The following is a 16,952-nucleotide window of genomic DNA, read 5'->3' as shown; positions in this document are numbered from 1 at the left end:
TTTGGATTTAAGAGTGAACCTTAGAACTACTTTCCACCCATAGATAGACGGCCAGGCAAAGGGTATAATTCAGACTTTGGAGGATATGTTGAGAGCATGTGTCATTGACTTCAAAGGTAATTGGGATGACCATTTACCACTTATTGAGTTTGTGTATAATAATATCTTCCATTCGAGTATTCAATGGATCCTTATAAAGCTCTATATAGGAAAAGATGTAGATCATCAATCGGTTGGTTCGAAGTTGGTGAAGCAGAGTTGATTGGACTATACTTAGTTCACCAGGACATGGAGAAGGTGAAAATTATCCAAGATAAATAGAGGACTACTCAGAGTCGCCAAAAATCCTACACTAATGTTAGGAGGAGAGATTTGGAGTTCAAAATGCATGACTGGATATATTTAATAGTTATTCACCTTTTATTTCACATCTCTACGCTTAAGAAGTATTTGGGAGATACTTCACTTATTGTTCTGATTGAGAGCATTAGGGTGAAAGAGAGTTTGACTTACAAAGAGATTCTGGTCCAGATCCTTGATCACCAGGTTCGCAAGTTGAGAACCAAAGATGTTGCATCCATCAAAGTTCTATGGCAAAATCATTTTTTTAAAGAGGCTACTTGGGAAGCCGATATGAAGGCTAGAAATTCTCATCTGTTCGTGCCTCCTAATGATGATATTGATGGTAATATTTCTTTCCCTGTCTATGAGTTGGTATTTATTCTGAGTTTGAGTACATGATGAGTATTCTTGAGTCCAAAATGTTGATTATTTGAATGTTTGAGTATCTGAGTATTTGAGTTCTTGATTATGTTCGTGCCTTGAGTAAACCCTTAGCTTTATCTTCATGCAAGGATGAATGATCCCAAAGGGGTGATAATGTAACACCCCATGTTATTCTAGCCTAGATGAAATTCAAGAACCATGAGGAAAGTTGAGAAGATGATCTAACCAGAGGACCACGGGTGTCCTCTACGACTCGTAGAGAGTTCTACGAGTCATGAGGATAATTAGTATATCCTTCCTTCACTTAGTAAAATTTTGGGTTCTGAGAAACCATCCTACGATTAACTTTATAATTCGTAATGGTTTCTACGAGTCATAGAAAAGACTCATAGAACCCCTTGACATTTAACAAAATTTCAAAAGTAAAGTCTTTTCCAACGAGTAATGATAAAGATTGTCCAAGAGGCTACGAGTCATAGAAAGGACTCATAGAAAAGATTCAGAGACTCAGGTTTTCAGAAATTTAGAAGTTTCCAGGATGAGGAGTTTTTATGACCTATCCAGTTCCACGACTGGTCTTCTATGATCCATAAAAGTTTTTATGAGTCCTTTCTAAGCCCTCAGATCAAGATCAGTTTTACTGAAGGGTAGTTTGGTCTCTTTCCACCCATCCCAAACCAAAACCCTGATGTTTTGGGACTATTTGAGTCCTTTATCAGCACCCTATACGCATGAACTCTCATTAACACTTAGAATTATTAGAGAGCAAGGATTGGAGAGGAGAAAGAGCTAGGGTTCAAGGTTTTCAAGCGAGGTCTTCAAGTTTGATTGTATTTCAATTTTCCAAGCATGTTAGGCTATCAGAACATTGGACTAAGTTCTTTCCATTACCTATATCATCTTTGAGTCTCAATTAGAGTTTTGAATGTTTCTACGATTTGAGTTTCTTGTGTTAAATTCCATGAAGTCCTTACATATATCTAATTGATCATGTCTTGATAGTTTCACTGAATTGAGTATTTGAGGTATGTGTTCATGTCTACATTTACATAAACCCTAATGGAGTTGCATTTAATATTTACTGCCTTGGTTGGGTTTGAAATCATGATTGTGAATGTCTTGAAATAGGATAAATTAAGCTTGAGTCAAGTTTGATGTCTTTAAACGTTTTACTACTTTGAAACATGAATACCTCTTTAGCATAAATGATAGTTTTGAGGAAGAATGATGAGAATGTATGATTGAGTTGAAAGCATATCTAAAATGAAAGCATTAATGATTGAGATGGGATTGAGTTGATTAGAGTCAAATGTTGCTAGATGGAATGACTTGCATAAATTGATTGATTTGACTAATGAGCATATTTAGTCTTGGGAGGAGTATTGAGCACCAAATTAGGTAAGAGTATAGTTACTATTCGAATTCCATAAACTATGTAGCCAGTGTAGGATGGAGGTTTAAACCTCTTAAGTCCTAAAATAATAGACTTTTATTGATTGTGGATCCAATGGTAGTGATTCTTCCCTTATCCTCGCATAGTATCGAATCGGTGTGGCAACGACACCTCTCCGTTATACATCACCGGCTCATAGGTGATGGTTATTAATTAGAGAAACTCCCAAATAGGATATGATCATGCATGATAGAATTGTTTGATTGAGATTGTAGATGATTGAGTCGATTTGAAAAAAATTCCTAAATTATAATTTGCATATCTTTTGAGTTGAGCCTTTGAGTTTATTGAGATGAGTATTTTTGATAGTTTCTCTTATTAGTTATTGTACATATTCATACATCCCATGTTCTGATGCCTTTTGGACTACATCATTTTATGATGCAGATAGAGGTGCAAGATAACATCAACAGACTATTCGTTGAAGATCTATTTTCCTTTCCTGATAGTGGTGAGACCTCCTTGATAAAAGGAATCATATTATTTCATTTTACTTTTGAGATTTTCCTTTTTGGTAGCCCTATACTTGTCATTGCCTCCTTCTAGATAGTGACAAATGCTTCATAGACAGATAGATGTAGTATTGAGTTATTGTTTTGGTTTTCAAAACTATTATTTGATATGGAGTTGAGTTGAGATTTGATTTAAATATGTTATTCTTTATTGAGTTGTTGATTTAGTTAGCCTACTTGATCGTCCTATTTTTTTGTTATTTTAATTATTCCGTTGAATGAATGAATATGTGATTTGATCAAGTAGTTCACTTGAAAACCAGCAATGTGTGATTTGATCAAGTAGTTCACTTGAAAACCAGCAATGGTCTTCAAGTGTCGGTCATGCCTAGGGTACCCTATCAGGGCGTGACAGAATGGAAGAGAAAGAAGATGACTAATCAATCTCAGTTTAGCAGGTATGATCTAAAGGTGATTTATCACCAAGGCATACAAAGGAATTGAAGAACTCAACAAATAAAGGGAAGGCAACAAAAGTAAAGACAAGTCAGATTAGTATAATGAGTGGTTCAGTAAGATCCTCACCTTTGAAATGGTTGAAATAATTGTTTTTAGAATATAAGGTCTGTAAACACTCAAAGATTCTTTTGAGCGTCTTATATATCTTCATAGGAGACATCATTATTTACATAGCCCTAATGGAGCCTTTCTAAGGGCCTCAAATTTAGATAAATACAGGAGAAGACTGGGATGGAGAAAGCAATGGCTTATTCATCAAAGATTTGGATATTCTAGAATGTTGATTGGGAGGCGAAAGTCATTAGTGATATGTATTAGAAAATATCAGTCAAATTCAGACATGGAAGATTGTAGAGAGATTTTTTCATCTCAGCAGTATATGCCATATGTAGTGCTTTGAAAATATTCGAATTATGGGAGATCTGGAATATATAATTGAGGATATCAACACTTCATGGATCATGTGGGGGAGGGGGTTTAATTCTATTCTTGATAAGTCAAAAAAATGGGGAAGTCTACTAGTTACTAAACATAAAACTATTGATTTTGCACAACGTGTCAATTCATGTAGCTTGTCAGAAATTAGCTTCAAGGGGAATCTATACATATGGTGGAATGTAAGAATAGAAGGGAAATGCATTTTCAAAAGTTTGGACAGGGTATTTGGTAATCAAGAATTTACGCAAGAATTTTCTATTAGTGAATTCCATCATTTGATTGGAAAAAGGGTTAGACCATGCTCTGTTGCATGTAATGTGCAGGAGTGATCATGAGGAAATTGTAAAGATTTTTAGATTTTTAAATTTTTGGATAAAACATAAGAAGTTTAAGGAGATGGTACAACATCTGTGGTCAATGAATGTGACAGGAAGTCCTTTTTATGCAGTTCAACAAAAAATGAAGAACTTTAAAAGGGCACTATCCACTTGGAGCAAGGAAGCCAATGGGAATATTTTTGAGAAAGTTTCTATTCTGGAAGATATTACAAGAATGAAGGAACAATAGATGGGGGTAAATCCAATAGAGAACAATAAGGAAGAATTAGCAAAAGTTGAGGATTCTTTAAGTAGATATTATCAAATAGAGGAGGAATATTAAAAGCAAAAGGCTGGGATGCAATGGTTTAAAGAAGGGGATGGAAATACAGAGTTTTTTCATTCTTATGTGAAAGGCAAAACGACAAAATTGATAATATAAGAGATTCAAACAGAGCAAGGTGACACAATTTGTACCACTCAGAATATTGGAGAAGAGGCAGTAAATATTTTTAAGGAGCAGTTTAAAGAAAGCCAGAGAACAGAAGATTATTCTTTGATAGAAATTATTCCTAGAATCATAACTTTAGAACAAAACACAGATATAAAAAGGCCACCCATGTAGTAAGAGGTGAAAGAAGTTGTTTTCAGCTTGAGTAAAGATAGTTCATGTGGACCAGATGATTTTTAGGGGAATTTTTTCAATCTTGCTGGGAAATCATAAAAGAAGATATTTGAAAAATGGTGATCGCATTTTTTGTGGTAGTGAAATTTTGAAGTATGTCTCTCACACAAATGTAGTTCTAATTCCAAAAAATAAGAAAATTAACAAGTTTTCAAATATAAGACACATCATTCTTAGCTCCTTTGCTAATAAGATTTTGTCAAAAGTATTGCATGAAAGAATTGTACCAGTTTTACCTGGTATTTTTTCCAAGAATCAGTCGGGCTTCATGAAGGACAGAAATATTGCGGAGAATGTCTTACTAGCTCAGGAGATAGTCAGGGACATCAACAAAATAAATGATTTTCATAATGTGATTGTGAAGCTAGATATGATTAAAGCTTATGATAGAGTATCTTGGATTTTCTTGAAAAAAGTAATGAGAAGCTTTGGATTTGATGAAAGAGTGATTGATATGGTATGGAGACTAATTTCAAATAACTGGTATTCAATACTAGTTAATGGACAGTCATCTGGCTTCTTTGAGTCTTTAAGAGGGCCGAAATTAGGGAATCTCATATCCCCTACCCTCTTCATTATTAGTGTAGGAGTTTTAGCAAGAAGTCTAGATAAGCTAAATGAAGACTCTAATTTTAGAAGGCTTGGGATACCAAAATGGAGTAAAAAGATCAATCATCTATCCTATGCTGATGATAGAATATTATTTTGCTCAAGAGGTTTATGAAGAGGATGATGAATTTATTGAGGAAATATGAATTTATGTTAGATCAGCTCATTAATCTTTCCAAAATCTATGTGTATCTTCATGATAAAGTTCCTACTGTTGAATACAGTAGAATCAAAAGAATCACAGGAATATCACTGTTATGTCAAAAAATGGACAAAGTGTAAAATTAATTTCATCTTTATAAGAAAAAATCAATTTTAGTAAAAGAGGAGTCGCCACTTAATTTTTTAAAGAAATTAAGAAAACTTAATTTGAAAGACCCTAACAGATTTAAATCTTAAAAAATTTAGAGAAAAGGGTACGAGGTTCATATTACTATTTTAAGAAGGTTTTAGCATTTAAAATAGTCGCTAACATGCGGTTGTCCGATGATTTGAAAATTATTTGACTAACTTTGAGAAAAAAATGTGTTTTAACAATAATCAAAATATTAAACAATTTTGAGAAAAATATAAAGTTTAAAACATTCGAGATGATTTACAAGAATAATGGAATAAGTATGAAAATGACTAAATAACAAAGAAATAATTTAAATAAATTATTTAAATAAAAGAATCGATCATAAAAAAAATGGCTTCTCTTTAAGGGATTTAATTAAGTTAAACTAAACAGTTAATGTTAGAACTAAAACATGATAAATAAATATTATAATCTTAGTAAAGACAGTAGAAATTAGTGATACCTAAAAGAAAACATTTAAATTTTAAACATCAAACTACCCGAAACATATACCAAGCAAAATACATAAGCAAGATAAAATATTCATGTATTTATATTTCGTCGGATCAGCGCCGACTTATTAGTCGGAAGACAAAAATATAATATTTTATCGTTTTTTGCTCGGGTCGATTTCCATCATTTCCGAAGGGCCTATCTAGCCCTACCCCTCCTAAATTTGTTTGTTAATTTAATCCTAAAGCGAACTAAAAGAAATATTAAAAACAACTAGCATCTTAAAAGGTGTCTAGCGTCCCAACTTAATATCCAAGAGGCTTTGAACGTACTATTAGGATAGGTGTTGACTAAAGAAAATATAAGTTTCTTAATTAGACACATCATCAAACGAAAACAAATAAGACGTCACTTAGCACATAAAATCTCAAATAAGCCTCTATATTAATTAATTAACATGCTTGAAAACACAGATAAATAGTGAGGGTCAAGGCAAATATTAAATGTGTGTAAATGCCAAACCAAGATGACACAGAAACAAGGCTTAATTAATTAAACATATAAGAGCAATCTGAATTATTAGCATACTTGTGATAAAAGAAAGACATTGTTGACCATTTTAATTTATTAATTAAAGATTATAGAAACAAGATTTATACTTTATTACATGCTGAAAATTTAAAAATATACTATATGCATGGTTCATAAATGAAATGATATGCTGAAAATTTATTAAGATATTTATACATATGGATTTAATATAAAATGACATGATAAAATAATTACTAAAATCCCACATATATGATTTCTACTCATGAGCTTTAAAAGCTGAAAATTATTAAATAAATACTATATTCATTATTTCTATGTAACATAATATGCAAAAAAATTAATTAAAATTGTAGGCATGGTTTCAAAAATAGAATAATGTAACAAATATATATTAGAATCTTATAGACATGATTTTTGGATATAACATTATGATAAGAGATACTCACAGAAGCCCATAGATATGATATCAACTTAATTAGCATGCTAGGAATAAATTGACAAGGATCTATAATATTTAAGCACCTGACATAATGAGAAATATTTATAGAGTCCTATGGGCATGATTTCTAAATAGAATAATTGGATCAAGACTTGGTAAATTTTGTAGGCATGATTTTCTACATTAAAATAATATCATAAAAGCATTCATTATTACCGGATAACATGCTGAAAATATTAATAAGGTCTTTGAATATGATACCAAATATTTAACTTGCTGGAATTTATATAGTTCCTATAGGCATGATAAAAGTAATATTTTATCATTTAAGATGAACATGGTAGCTACGTAAGTTTACATGCTGAAAATTAATCAATAGACACCTACAGATATGATATCTAAAAGACAAATTATAATACAAATTTAATCCTTGAACAAGCATTTCATAACATTATGACAGTTTAAATTCACTAAGGCAAATGCAACTTATTAAATCTATATTACGAAGATGTTCCAAGAAGTCAAAATTAAATATATACAAACATATTGAAATGACTACGGATATTTAAAAAAAAACTAAATTCAAATACTTTGACACATATATTGATGGTTAATTAGTTAGCCTAACATGCTTAAGGTGAGATAGATAGACAACCATTTTATCAACAAATCTAACAAGTAGATACGGATAATAAAACACGTAGCACATAAATCCCTCCCCCTCTTAAATAGTTCCCCAAGTAATTTCATTATGTAATATTTACAAACTATTACATTTTTAGACAAAAGTAAATAAATAAATAAAAACAATATGAATAGACAAAGATGTAAAATGTAGTAGCTTCTCCGACTCAAGCGAACTCTTAGCGTCTCAAACTTTGAAGTTCCAATCCTGCTAAACTATGAAGAAGATACAAAGTAGTATACGAATAACATAGGGGTACATCGTAATGATAATTATATCTCAACAAGACAAACAAACAAGGTAAAACAATAAACCAAACAAATAAGAAAAATTAAAACTAACCTGGATACTTTAGTTAGAGGAATCAGTAAATAGGAATCTGAAAATCCAATGCAAAATACTAGAAGTGGAGTGTTAAAGTAGGCAAGAAACTCCCTTCTTTTTTTTTTCGGTTTGAGATTTTAAACTATCAAGTAAGAAATATTTTTCTTTCTTTCTTAGCTCTCTCCCTACTCTGGTCCCTCTTCTCTTTTCTTGAGTACTTAGATTATAAAGGAGTGGTGGATCATTAAAGTAATGCGGAATGGAAAAACTAATAAAATAATGCGAAATTAACAAATTAATAAAATAATACGGAATGGACAAATTAATTAAATAATATGGAGTGGACAAATTAATAGAATAGTACGAAATGGGCATGCAATTAATTATTATTATTATTATTATATATAGGGGGATGGGGAGGGGACAAGCGTGCATCAATTTGAAAATGAAATAAGGCACAAGGACAAACAATATCGAAAACGACATCCAACAATTTATTAGTTTAATGCAATCTAAGCATGTGAACATATGCAGTGATCCTCATATAACACTTCCACTTTTCATGCTAGCAATCTTTTTATTGAAATTAACTAAAATAATATTAACTATTATTAATAACAGTTGAACTGATAAATTCAAACAAAGGCATATGAGGCGAATTTAATTAAACAATCCCCTATGCATAACCAAATCAATGCTACCAAAATCAACAAACTAAATTATCCTCTCATTGAGATGAGAGAGTTATCAGGTGAGAAACTAATTTTGAATTTAAATAAGGGAAGAGATAAATTAGTAATTTTCATAGGGTGCTATAGAGAGGGGATCTGAGCAAACTGCAGTGGTCAAGGCTTGTTAAGAATATCGATAATTCACATATTTAGCATAGAGCAGTCTTACCAAAATTCATCAAAATTCGTAATCGTTCTAATTCAACGAGACAATGGAAATCAACTAAGGCGTAATTAGATATCAATTAAACAAAGTATTCACCCTTTTTTACACAATTTGAAAATTTGAACAAGGATTTTTAATTGAGCTAACACACGAACTAACACACAAACTAACATATTTGAATGAATTAGCTAGAACAGGATTTGAGTATAAGAATGTGACAACAGCGAAAGACATCAGAATTTCCACACATAAACATATAATGAATGAAGCACATCTATGAGTCCCGAATTTAGTGATTTTTTGGAGAAAATATAGAGTTGAACAAATGTACAACAATACACAATTTACAAAGAAATGGATGGCCAAATATTAGACAAAATTTCAATAACATCAACCAACAGTAGAATCTCATAATCAATTAACAAATAACAAGATTTGACATAGTAAATTTAGAGATTGAAATGAGCATACCCGGACGGATCTGTGACGATCCGTCTTTGAAGAAACAAATGGCTTGACCCTTAGCCTTGGTGTGACCACGGAGTCACTGGCCTTGGCGCTGCTGCGCGGTGTTGCTGTCGAGTTGGAGGTGGCTGCGTGGTGAAGGCGCGGAGCAGCTGGCTGAGAAAAGAAAACGCAGCCATGGCTGCTTGCAGCTTATGGCTGCTGCGTGAGGGTGTCGAGGGAGAGAGAGGAGAAGCGTGAGAGAAAGAGTGAGGGTGGAGGGTGCGGCAGTGTGTTGGTTTCTCCGGCGAAGGCGGAGACAACGATGGGAGAGCCAAAAATGGAGGAGGCGGCGGATTCTCTCTTTCTTTTTTTTTTCTTTTTTTTTTCTTTTCCTGAGAAGATGCCCACCCCTCTCTTTAGGGTTTTGGGTCTTCTTGTAATTAGAAATAGAAAGTGTGATCTCAGCCGTTCATCAAAATTGATGAACGGTTGGGATTAGATCTTGACATTTGATAAAAATGGAATGGATGGATATGATTAAAAGGTGGGTTCAAGATTAAAAAACAAAATGGGTTATATATGAATTTAATTTAGGGAAAAGACTATACTTAGAATAAAAATAGAGAAGAATTGAATAGATTTCTATCTAATTAATAATCATAATATAGCATAAATTTTATTTAAGTAGTAGTATATATATATAACATACATATGTATATACTAAAATGTGTGCGTAATTAATATAAAAATATATAATAAACTTTATTAAATAATAATTTTAATGCACGTGTATAAAATGTATTAAAATAGATATGCAATATAATAAGTAAAATATACACACGTACATAATATATGCTAAGTAGACACGTAAAATATTCGAACATATGAGGCTCGTTATTAAAAATAAAAATAGTAAAGATAATAGTTATAATATTAATAAATAGCAAAAAATATTATAAATAACTAACGTAAAATATATGTTTTATTGGGTAAAATTAAACATGAATTATTTATTTAATAAAGAAATAATTTTGAAAATTGTCTATTTATTAAAATAGCAATTCGAAAAGTAGTTGTGAGTGGTCAAAATTGGGTGTCAACAATCACAAGGTACTTTCCCTTTTACCTATATGGGATGCCTTATTTTCTATGAGTGGAAAAAGAAGGTATATTTTGAAGACTTAACAAAGAAAGTGGAAAAACAAGTAATGGGATGGTAAAACAACATGCAGACTTATGGAGGAAGGTATATATTGATAGCTCATGTTTTGATATCAATGCTTGTATATCTTATGTCATCCATGAATCCTCCTAAAGGGGTAATAGAATTCTTGTAAAGTTTTTCTAGGGACATGTAGAAGGAGTTAAAGAAAAGCATTGGATTGCTTGGGCTACCCTGTGTTTACCAAAATCATAGGGTGGCATAGGTTTTAGATCATTACATGATGTCTCAAATGCCTAGTTTTAAAAATTTTGGTGGAACTTCAGAACCTCTACAAATTCTGTATGGATTGAGTTTATGTAGAACAAGTACTGCAAAAACCAGCATCCTATCATGGCTCAGGGCTAATGTGTATCTCATTTGTGGAGGAAAATGATCAAAATCAGGAAAGAAGTAAAGCATAATATTTGGTGGCAAATAAAGCTGGAGATGTAGGCTTCTGGTTTAATAACTGGACTAAGAAAGGGGCTCTGTATTATATTGAAGAAGACAAAATAGGAAAAGAGGAGATAGAGGTAAAAAATTTATAGTGGAAGATCAATGGGACATGAATAAATTACTCTCATATATCTCTGAGGAGATGAGAGATCATATTATGAGTACTATATCTGCAAAATTAAGCTCTGGCTCTCAAGATAGGCCTTGGTGGATGGGCAGCTCTGTGGATCTTACTCAGTTAAATCAGCTTGGAAATTGATGAGGAAGAAAAAGGTGAAGTATGAGAAGTATGAGATGATTTGGAGGAAAGGGTTACCATTCAAAATTAATTTTTTCTCTTGGAGGGCTTGGAAAGGAAGAATTGTCATTGATGATAATTTGAAAAGAATGATAATTAATAGTTCCCAGATGTTGGTGTTGTGAGAGGAAACAAATGGAAAATATGGCACATTTATTTCAAACATCTTCCATAGCCCAAAAGCTATGTAAGTTCTTTTCTTCATGTGTAGGTTTGAAAGTTGATAGAAGGAATCTTATGCAGATGATAAATAGGTGGTGGTATGATGATGCACCTACTAAAGTTCAAAATTATACAAAGCAATTCCTGTTTTGATACTATGGAGTCTACGGAAAAGAAGAAATCATATAAAGCATGGAGGTCAAAACACTTTCGAAGTCTTAGTTCAATAGGTGATAAAGAACATTCAAATGTTGATTATGGTAAGATTCCCTGGAATTTCAATTGGAAAATCATGGCCTGACATTGTGAAGATACTAGGTAATCACAAACATAGGATATATTATTACATTGTTTAGTGAAAGTTCTTAGATGAAGGCCAATTGAAATACAACATTGATGGAGCTAGTAAAGAAAATTCGAGGGAAAGTGCATATGGTTTCTACATCAGGGATAGACAAGGGGATCTAATTTATGCACAAGCTAAAGAAATTTGGATTGCTAAAAAAATTGAAGCAGAGGCAAAGGCAATATAAACATCTTTAATTGTGAGTGCTATGAAAGTATATCAAAAATTAGTAATAGAAACGGATTCCTTCAGCCTAAAGAAAGTGATCTTAAGAACATGGATGATACCTTGGGATATGGTAGAGATACTGGAAGATATCATCAGAAAAGTGCAACACCAAGAAGTTACCATAAACCACACATTCAGGGAAGGCAACCAAATGGCTGACTACCTAGCAAACCTAGCTATCAATCCAATATAAATATAGGAATTTGGGAGCTTTGCAGATCTACCAACAATGGGAAAACGCATCAGTAATATAGAAAAGATTGTCCAAGAGGCTACGAGTCATAGAAAGGACTCATAGAAAAGATTCAGAGACTCAGGTTTTCAGAAATTTAGAAGTTTCCAGTGAGGAGTTTTTATGACCTATCCAGTTCCACGACTGGTCTTCTATGATCCATAAAAGTTTTTATGAGTCCTTTCTAAGCCCTCAGATCAAGATCAGTTTTACTGAAGGGTAGTTTGGTCTCTTTCCACCCATCCCAAACCAAAACCCTGATGTTTTGGGACTATTTGAGTCCTTTATCAGCACCCTATACGCATGAACTCTCATTAACACTTAGAATTATTAGAGAGCAAGGATTGGAGAGGAGAAAGAGCTAGGGTTCAAGGTTTTCAAGCGAGGTCTTCAAGTTTGATTGTATTTCAATTTTCCAAGCATGTTAGGCTATCAGAACATTGGACTAAGTTCTTTCCATTACCTATATCATCTTTGAGTCTCAATTAGAGTTTTGAATGTTTCTACGATTTGAGTTTCTTGTGTTAAATTCCATGAAGTCCTTACATATATCTAATTGATCATGTCTTGATAGTTTCACTGAATTGAGTATTTGAGGTATGTGTTCATGTCTACATTTACATAAACCCTAATGGAGTTGCATTTAATATTTACTGCCTTGGTTGGGTTTGAAATCATGATTGTGAATGTCTTGAAATAGGATAAATTAAGCTTGAGTCAAGTTTGATGTCTTTAAACGTTTTACTACTTTGAAACATGAATACCTCTTTAGCATAAATGATAGTTTTGAGGAAGAATGATGAGAATGTATGATTGAGTTGAAAGCATATCTAAAATGAAAGCATTAATGATTGAGATGGGATTGAGTTGATTAGAGTCAAATGTTGCTAGATGGAATGACTTGCATAAATTGATTGATTTGACTAATGAGCATATTTAGTCTTGGGAGGAGTATTGAGCACCAAATTAGGTAAGAGTATAGTTACTATTCGAATTCCATAAACTATGTAGCCAGTGTAGGATGGAGGTTTAAACCTCTTAAGTCCTAAAATAATAGACTTTTATTGATTGTGGATCCAATGGTAGTGATTCTTCCCTTATCCTCGCATAGTATCGAATCGGTGTGGCAACGACACCTCTCCGTTATACATCACCGGCTCATAGGTGATGGTTATTAATTAGAGAAACTCCCAAATAGGATATGATCATGCATGATAGAATTGTTTGATTGAGATTGTAGATGATTGAGTCGATTTGAAAAAAATTCCTAAATTATAATTTGCATATCTTTTGAGTTGAGCCTTTGAGTTTATTGAGATGAGTATTTTTGATAGTTTCTCTTATTAGTTATTGTACATATTCATACATCCCATGTTCTGATGCCTTTTGGACTACATCATTTTATGATGCAGATAGAGGTGCAAGATAACATCAACAGACTATTCGTTGAAGATCTATTTTCCTTTCCTGATAGTGGTGAGACCTCCTTGATAAAAGGAATCATATTATTTCATTTTACTTTTGAGATTTTCCTTTTTGGTAGCCCTATACTTGTCATTGCCTCCTTCTAGATAGTGACAAATGCTTCATAGACAGATAGATGTAGTATTGAGTTATTGTTTTGGTTTTCAAAACTATTATTTGATATGGAGTTGAGTTGAGATTTGATTTAAATATGTTATTCTTTATTGAGTTGTTGATTTAGTTAGCCTACTTGATCGTCCTATTTTTTTGTTATTTTAATTATTCCGTTGAATGAATGAATATGTGATTTGATCAAGTAGTTCACTTGAAAACCAGCAATGTGTGATTTGATCAAGTAGTTCACTTGAAAACCAGCAATGGTCTTCAAGTGTCGGTCATGCCTAGGGTACCCTATCAGGGCGTGACAGAATGGAAGAGAAAGAAGATGACTAATCAATCTCAGTTTAGCAGGTATGATCTAAAGGTGATTTATCACCAAGGCATACAAAGGAATTGAAGAACTCAACAAATAAAGGGAAGGCAACAAAAGTAAAGACAAGTCAGATTAGTATAATGAGTGGTTCAGTAAGATCCTCACCTTTGAAATGGTTGAAATAATTGTTTTTAGAATATAAGGTCTGTAAACACTCAAAGATTCTTTTGAGCGTCTTATATATCTTCATAGGAGACATCATTATTTACATAGCCCTAATGGAGCCTTTCTAAGGGCCTCAAATTTAGATAAATACAGGAGAAGACTGGGATGGAGAAAGCAATGGCTTATTCATCAAAGATTTGGATATTCTAGAATGTTGATTGGGAGGCGAAAGTCATTAGTGATATGTATTAGAAAATATCAGTCAAATTCAGACATGGAAGATTGTAGAGAGATTTTTTCATCTCAGCAGTATATGCCATATGTAGTGCTTTGAAAATATTCGAATTATGGGAGATCTGGAATATATAATTGAGGATATCAACACTTCATGGATCATGTGGGGGAGGGGGTTTAATTCTATTCTTGATAAGTCAAAAAATGGGGAAGTCTACTAGTTACTAAACATAAAACTATTGATTTTGCACAACGTGTCAATTCATGTAGCTTGTCAGAAATTAGCTTCAAGGGGAATCTATACATATGGTGGAATGTAAGAATAGAAGGGAAATGCATTTTCAAAAGTTTGGACAGGGTATTTGGTAATCAAGAATTTACGCAAGAATTTTCTATTAGTGAATTCCATCATTTGATTGGAAAAAGGGTTAGACCATGCTCTGTTGCATGTAATGTGCAGGAGTGATCATGAGGAAATTGTAAAGATTTTTAGATTTTTAAATTTTTGGATAAAACATAAGAAGTTTAAGGAGATGGTACAACATCTGTGGTCAATGAATGTGACAGGAAGTCCTTTTTATGCAGTTCAACAAAAAATGAAGAACTTTAAAAGGGCACTATCCACTTGGAGCAAGGAAGCCAATGGGAATATTTTTGAGAAAGTTTCTATTCTGGAAGATATTACAAGAATGAAGGAACAATAGATGGGGGTAAATCCAATAGAGAACAATAAGGAAGAATTAGCAAAAGTTGAGGATTCTTTAAGTAGATATTATCAAATAGAGGAGGAATATTAAAAGCAAAAGGCTGGGATGCAATGGTTTAAAGAAGGGGATGGAAATACAGAGTTTTTTCATTCTTATGTGAAAGGCAAAACGACAAAATTGATAATATAAGAGATTCAAACAGAGCAAGGTGACACAATTTGTACCACTCAGAATATTGGAGAAGAGGCAGTAAATATTTTTAAGGAGCAGTTTAAAGAAAGCCAGAGAACAGAAGATTATTCTTTGATAGAAATTATTCCTAGAATCATAACTTTAGAACAAAACACAGATATAAAAAGGCCACCCATGTAGTAAGAGGTGAAAGAAGTTGTTTTCAGCTTGAGTAAAGATAGTTCATGTGGACCAGATGATTTTTAGGGGAATTTTTTCAATCTTGCTGGGAAATCATAAAAGAAGATATTTGAAAAATGGTGATCGCATTTTTTGTGGTAGTGAAATTTTGAAGTATGTCTCTCACACAAATGTAGTTCTAATTCCAAAAAATAAGAAAATTAACAAGTTTTCAAATATAAGACACATCATTCTTAGCTCCTTTGCTAATAAGATTTTGTCAAAAGTATTGCATGAAAGAATTGTACCAGTTTTACCTGGTATTTTTTCCAAGAATCAGTCGGGCTTCATGAAGGACAGAAATATTGCGGAGAATGTCTTACTAGCTCAGGAGATAGTCAGGGACATCAACAAAATAAATGATTTTCATAATGTGATTGTGAAGCTAGATATGATTAAAGCTTATGATAGAGTATCTTGGATTTTCTTGAAAAAAGTAATGAGAAGCTTTGGATTTGATGAAAGAGTGATTGATATGGTATGGAGACTAATTTCAAATAACTGGTATTCAATACTAGTTAATGGACAGTCATCTGGCTTCTTTGAGTCTTTAAGAGGGCCGAAATTAGGGAATCTCATATCCCCTACCCTCTTCATTATTAGTGTAGGAGTTTTAGCAAGAAGTCTAGATAAGCTAAATGAAGACTCTAATTTTAGAAGGCTTGGGATACCAAAATGGAGTAAAAAGATCAATCATCTATCCTATGCTGATGATAGAATATTATTTTGCTCAAGAGGTTTATGAAGAGGATGATGAATTTATTGAGGAAATATGAATTTATGTTAGATCAGCTCATTAATCTTTCCAAAATCTATGTGTATCTTCATGATAAAGTTCCTACTGTTGAATACAGTAGAATCAAAAGAATCACAGGAATATCACTGTTATGTCAAAAAATGGACAAAGTGTAAAATTAATTTCATCTTTATAAGAAAAAATCAATTTTAGTAAAAGAGGAGTCGCCACTTAATTTTTTAAAGAAATTAAGAAAACTTAATTTGAAAGACCCTAACAGATTTAAATCTTAAAAAATTTAGAGAAAAGGGTACGAGGTTCATATTACTATTTTAAGAAGGTTTTAGCATTTAAAATAGTCGCTAACATGCGGTTGTCCGATGATTTGAAAATTATTTGACTAACTTTGAGAAAAAAATGTGTTTTAACAATAATCAAAATATTAAACAATTTTGAGAAAAATATAAAGTTTAAAACATTCGAGATGATTTACAAGAATAATGGAATAAGTATGAAAATGACTAAATAACAAAGAAATAATTT

This window comes from Solanum dulcamara, chromosome 2 (genome assembly GCF_947179165.1).
Source record: "Solanum dulcamara chromosome 2, daSolDulc1.2, whole genome shotgun sequence".
NCBI lineage: Eukaryota > Viridiplantae > Streptophyta > Magnoliopsida > Solanales > Solanaceae > Solanum > Solanum dulcamara.
The sequence above is the reverse complement of the archived record's forward strand: the minus strand, read 5'-3'. Positions refer to the sequence as shown.